This window comes from Zonotrichia albicollis, chromosome 1 (assembly GCF_047830755.1).
Source record: "Zonotrichia albicollis isolate bZonAlb1 chromosome 1, bZonAlb1.hap1, whole genome shotgun sequence".
NCBI classification, from domain to species: Eukaryota; Metazoa; Chordata; class Aves; order Passeriformes; family Passerellidae; genus Zonotrichia; species Zonotrichia albicollis.
Window position 1 is genome coordinate 154,885,291 of NC_133819.1, and position 6,899 is coordinate 154,892,189.

Genomic DNA, 6,899 nt, shown 5'->3' on the forward strand with positions numbered 1-6,899 from the left:
AATTCCCAAAATTCCCATCCCAAAAATCCCAAAATCCTACCCCGCATTCCCAATCCCAGAATTCCCAAAATCCCCAAAAATTCCCTCTCTGAAATCCCATCCCAAACTCTCAGAAATCCTCCCCAAAATTGCCAAAATTGACTTGGAAACCCCCAAAAAAACCCCCAAATCTCCCAAATCCCAATCCCAAAATTCCCAGAATCCAACCCCAAAATTCCATCCCAAATCTCCAAATTCCTTCCCAAAACTGCCCCAAATCCAATCCCAGAATCCCCAAAATTCCTTCCCAAAATTCCCAAAATTTCTTCTCAAAATTTCCAAAATTCCTTCTCAAAATTCCCAAATTCCCATCCCAAAACTGCCCCAAATTCCGCCCCAGAATTCCCAAAATCCAATCCCAGAACCGCAAAAATCCTCCCTAAAATTCCCAAACTCCCCAAACTCCTAAAATTCCTAAAATCCCAAAATTCCATCTCAAAATTCCCACATTCCAACCCCAGAATTCCCAAAATTCCCAAAATTCCGTCCCAAACTCCCCAAAAACGCTCGCAAAAATCTCAAATATTGACTCTGAAATCCCCAAATTCCACCCCAAAAATCCCCTGGGAAACCCCAAAAAACGCCCCCAAACCCCATTCCCAAAATTCCCAAAATTCCCAGAATTCCCAAAATTCCCACCCCAAAAATCCCAAAATCCCACCTCGAATTCCCAATCCCAGAATTCCCAAAATCCCCAAAAATCCCCCTCTGAAATCCCATCCCAAACTCTCAGAAATCCTCCCCAAAATTGCCAAAATTGACTTGGAAACCTCCAAAAATCCCCTTAAAAACCCAAAAAACGCCCCCAAATCCTGTTCCCAAAATTCCCAGAATTCCCAAAATTCCCATCCCAAAAATCCCCAAATCTCAATCCCAAAATCCCAATCCCAGAATTCCCAAAATCCCCAAAAATCCCCCTCTGAAATTCCATCCCAAACTCTCAGAAATCCTCCCCAAAATTGCCAAAATTGACTTGGAAATCCCAAAAAAAAACCCCAAACCCCCAAATCCCAATCCCAAAATTCCCAGAATCCAATCCCAAAATTCCGTCCCAAATCTCCAAATTCCTTCCCAAAACTGCCCCAAATCCAACCCCAGAATCCCCAAAAATCCTTCCCAAAATTCCTTCTCAAAATTCCCAAAAATTCTTCTCAAAATCCCCAAAAATCCTTCCCAAAATTCCCAAAATTCCTTCTCAAAATTCCCAAATTCCCATCCCAAAACTGCCCCAAATTCCGCCCCAGAATTCCCAAAATCCAATCCCAGAACCGCAAAAATCTCCTAAAATTCCCAAACTCCCAAAATTGCTAAAATTCCTAAAATTCCCAAAATTCCCTCTCAAATTCCCACCATCCAACCCCAGAATTCCCAAAATTCCGTCCCAAACTCCCCAAAAACGCTCGCAAAAATCTCAAATATTGACTCTGAAATCCCCAAATTCCACCCCAAAACCCCAAAAATCCCTCAAAAACCCCAAAAAACGCCCCCAAACCTCATTCTCAGAATTCCCAAAATTCCCAAAATTCCATCCCAAAAATCCCAAAATCCCACCCCAAATTCCCAATCCAGAATTCCCAAAATCCCCAAAAATCCCCCTCTGAAATCCCATCCCAAACTCTCAGAAATCCTCCCCAAAATTGCAAAAATTGACTTGGAAACCCCCAAAAATCCCCAAAAAAACCCTAAAAACGCCCCCAAATCCCAATCCCAAAATTCCCAGAATTCAACCCCAAAATTCCGTCCCAAATCTCCAAATTCCTTCCCAAAACTGCCCCAAATCCAATCCCAGAATCCCAAAAATCCTTCTCAAAATTTCCAAAATTCCTTCTCAAAATTCCCAAAATTCCTTCCCAAAATGCCCAAAATTCCTTCCCAAAATTCCTTCTCAAAATTCCCAAAATCCCATCCCAAAACTGTCCCAAATTCTGCCCCAGAATTGCCCAAAATCCAATCCCAGAACCACAAAAATCCTCCCTAAAATTCCCAAACTCCCAAAATTCCTAAAATCCCAAAATTTCCTCTCAAAATTCCCACCAACCAACCCCAGAATTCCCAAAATTCCGTCCCAAACTCCCCAAAAACGCTCGCAAAAATCTCAAATATTGACTCTGAAATCCCCAAATTCCACCCCAAAACCCCCAAAAATCCCCTCAAAAACCCCAAAAAATGCCCCCAAACCCCATTCCCAGAATTCCCAAAATTCCCAAATTTCCCAGAAATTCTGGAATTTCCCCTCACTCAGCCCAGTGCAGGCACTCCCCAGAGCAGCCGGGAGCTCTCCTGGGGAACCCCCAAACCCAAAATTCCCTCCCAGGATTCCCAAAATTCCCATCCCAAAAATCCCAAAATCCCACTCGAATTCCCAATCCCAGAATTCCCAAAATCCCCAAAAATTCCCTCTCTGAAATCCCATCCCAAACTCTCAGAAATCCTCCCCAAAATTGCCAAAATTGACTTGGAAACCCCCAAAAATCCCAAAAAAAACCCCTAAAAATGCCCCCAAACCCCATTCCCAAAATTCCCAAAATTCCCATCCCCAAAAATCCCAAAATCCCACCCCGAATTCCCAATCCCAGAATTCCCAAAATCCCCAAAAATCCCTCTCCGAAATCCCATCCCAAACTCTCAGAAATCCTCCCCAAAATTGCAAAAATTGACTTGGAAACCCCCAAAAATCCCCTCAAAAACCCCCTAAAAACGCCCCCAAACCCCATTCCCAAAATTCCCAGAATTCCCAAAATTCCCATCCCAAAAGTCCCAAAATCCCACCTCGAATTCCCAATCCCAGAATTCCCAAAATCCCCAAAAATCCCTCTCTGAAATCCCATCCCAAACTCTCAGAAATCCTCCCCGAAATTGACTTGGAAACCCCCAAAAATCCCCTCAAAAACCCCAAAAAACGCCCCCAAATCCCAACCCCAAAATTCCCAGAATTCCCAAAATTCCCATCCCAAAATCCCACCCTGAATTCCCAATCCCAGAATTCCCAAAATCCCCAAAAATCCCCCTCTGAAATCCCATCCCAAACTCTCAGAAATCCTCCCCGAAATTGCCAAAATTGACTTGGAAACCCCCAAAAACCCCCCAAAAAACCCCTAAAAACGCCCCCAAATCCCAATCCCAAAATTCCCAGAATCCAACCCCAAAATTCCGTCCCAAATCTCCAAATTCCTTCCCAAAACTGCCCCAAATCCAACCCCAGAATCCCCAAAAATCCTTCTCAAAATTCCCAAAATTCCTTCTCAAAATCCCCAAAATTCCTTCCCAAAATGCCCAAAATTCCTTCCCAAAATTCCTTCTCAAAATTCCCAAAATTCCCATCCCAACACTGCCCCAAATTCCGCCCCAGAATTCCCAAAATCCAATCCCAGAACCGCAAAAATCCTCCCTAAAATTCCCAAACTCCCAAAATTGCTAAAATTCCTAAAATTCCCAAAATTCCCTCTCGAAATTCCCACATTCCATCCCCAGAATTCCCAAAATTCCGTCCCAAACTCCCCAAAAACGCTCGCAAAAATCTCAAATATTGACTCTGAAATCCCCAAATTCCGACCCAAAATCCAACCCCGGATTCCCAGAACCCCCAAATCCCTTCCCAAAATTCCCAAAATTCAACCCCAGAATTCCCAAAATTCCCAATCCTAAAATTCCCAAAATTCCATCCCAAACTCCCCAAAAACCCTCTCCAAAATTCCCAATATCGACTTCGAAACCCTCAAATTCCGCCCCAAAAATCGGCTCCAAAATGCCCCAAACTCCCTCCAAACCCCCCAAATCCCATTCCCAGAATTCCCAAAATTCCCAAAATTCCCGGATTTCCCAAAATCCAACCCCAAAGTTCCCAGAATTCCCAAAATCCCACCCCAAATGCCCAAAATTCCTGCCCAAAAACTGCCCCAAATTCTGCCCCAGAATTCCCAAAATCCAATCCCAGAACCCCAAAATCCCTCCCAGAATTCCCAAAATTCCCAAAATCCGATCCCAAAGTTCCCGGAACTCCCAAAATCCCCTTCGAAACTCCCTCCCAAAGTCCCAAAAATCCTCTCGAAAATTCCCAAAATTGACTTGGAAACCCCCAAATTCCTCCCCAAAACCCCCAAAAATCCCCTCAAAAATCCCCGAAATCCCAATCCCAGAATTCCCAAAATCCCGATCCCAAAATTCCCAGAATCCAACCCAAAATCCTCTCCCAAATCCCCAAATTCCTTCCCAAAATTCCATTCCAAATTCCCCAAAAATCCCAAAATCCCAGATTCCCAAACTCCCACAAATCCTCACCAAAATCCAACCCCAGAATTCCAAAAATCCTCTCCAAAATTCCCTCCCAAATTCCCAAAATCCAACCCCAAAATCCCAAAATTCCACCCCAAAATCCCACTCCCACAATTCCCAAAATGTCGCCCCCAAACTCCCAAAAATCCTCCCAAAAATTCCAAATATTGACTTCAAAACCCCCAAATTCTGCCCCAAAACCCCCAAAAAATCCCCTCCAAACCCCCAAACCCCATTCCCAAAATTCCCAGAATTCCCAAAATTCCCAAAATTCCCAGAAATTCCGGAATGTTCCCTCACTCAGCCCAGTGCAGGCACTCCCAGAGCAGCCGGGAGCTCTTTGGGGAACCCCCAAACCCAAAATTCCCTCCCAGAATCCCCAAAATTCCCATCCCAAAAGTCCCAAAATCCCACCCCGAATTCCCAATCCCAGAATTCCCAAAATCCCCAAAAATTCCCTCTCTGAAATCCCATCCCAAACTCTCAGAAATCCTCCCCAAAATTGCAAAATTTGACTTGGAAACCCCCAAAAATCCCAAAAAAAACCCCAAACCCCCCAAATCCCAATCCCAAAATTCCCAGAATCCAACCCCAAAATTCCGTCCCAAATCTCCAAATTCCTTCCCAAAACTGCCCCGAATCCAATCCCAGAATCCCCAAAAATCCTTCCCAAAATTCCCAAAATTTCTTCTCAAAATTCCCAAAATTTCTTCCCAAAATTCCCAAAATTCCTCCTCAAAATTCCCAAATTCCCATCCCAACACTGTCCCAAATTCCGCCCCAGAATTCCCAAAATCCAATCCCAGAACCGCAAAAATCCTCCCCGAAATTCCCAAACTCCCAAAATTCCTAAAATTCCTAAAATTCCCTCTCAAAATTCCCACATTCCAACCCCAGAATTCCCAAAATTCCGTCCCAAACCCCCCAAAAACGCTCGCAAAAATCTCAAATATTGACTCTGAAATCCCCAAATTCCACCCCAAAACCCCCAAAAATCCCCTGGGAAACCCCAAAAAACGCCCCCAAACCCCATTCCCAGAATGCCCAAAATTCCCGGAATTCCCAAATTCCCACAAATTTCTGGAATTTTCCCTCACTCCGCCCAGTGCAGGCACTCCCAGAGCAGCCGGGAGCTCTTTGGGGAACCCCCAAACCCAAAATTCCCTCCCAGAATTCCCAAAATTCCCATCCCAAAAATCCCCAAATCCCACCTCGAATTCCCAATCCCAGAATTCCCAAAATCCCCAAAAATCCCTCTCTGAAATCCCATCCCAAACTCTCAGAAATCCTCCCCAAAATTGCCAAAATTGACTTGGAAACCCCCAAAAATCCCCAAAAAAACCCCAAAAAACGCCCCCAAATCCCAATCCCAAAACTCCCAGAATTCCCAAAATTCCCATCCCAAAAATCCCCAAAACCCACCTCGAATTCCCAATCCCAGAATTCCCAAAATCTCCAAAAATTCCTCTCTGAAATCCCATCCCAAACTCTCAGAAATCCTCCCCAAAATTGCAAAAATTGACTTGGAAACCCCCAAAAATCCCCTCAAAAACCCCCAAACCCCCCAAATCCCAATCCCAAAATTCCCAGAATCCAACCCCAAAATTCCGTCCCAAATCTCCAAATTCCTTCCCAAAACTGCCCCAAATCCAACCCCAAAATTCCCAAAATTCCTTCTCAAAATTCCCAAAATTCCTTCTCAAAATTCCCAAAATTCCTTCCCAAAATGCCCAAAATTCCTTCCCAAAATTCCCGAAATTCCCTCTCAAAATTCCCAAAATTCCTTCTCAAAATTCCCAAAATTCCTCCTCAAAATTCCCAAAATTCCATCCCAAAACTGCCCCAAATTCCACCCCAGAATTCCCAAAATCCAATCCCAGAACCGCAAAAATCCTCCCTAAAATTCCCAAACTCCCAAAATTGCTAAAATTCCCAAAATTCCCTCTCAAAATTGCCACCATCCAACCCCAGAATTCCCAAAATTCCGTCCCAAACTCCCCAAAAACGCTCGCAAAAATCTCAAATATTGACTCTGAAATCCCCAAATTCCACCCCAAAATCCAACCCCAGATTCCCAAAATCCCCAAATCCCTTCCCAAAACTCCCAAAATTCAATCCCAAAATTCCCAAAGTTCCCATCCCAAATTCCCAATCCTAAAATTCCCAAATTCCCAATCCCAGAATTCCCAAAATCCCCAAAAATCCCTCTCTGAAATCCCATCCCAAACTCTCAGAAATCCTCCCCAAAATTGCAAAAATTGACTTGGAAACCCCCAAAAATCCCCCAAAAAAACCCCAAACCCCCCAAACCCCAATCCCAGAATTCCCAAAATTCCCATCCCAAAAATCCCAAAAACTCAATCCCAAAATCCCAATCCCAGAATTCCCAAAATCCCCAAAAACCCCTCTCCGAAATCCCATCCCAAACTCTCAGAAACCCTCCCAAAAATGGCAAAAATTGACTTGGAAACCCCCAAAAATCCCCTCAAAAACCCCTAAAAACACCCCCAAACCCCCCAAACCCCATTCCCAAAATTCCCAGAATTCCCAAAATTCCCAAAATTCCCAGAAATTCCCGGAATTTCCCC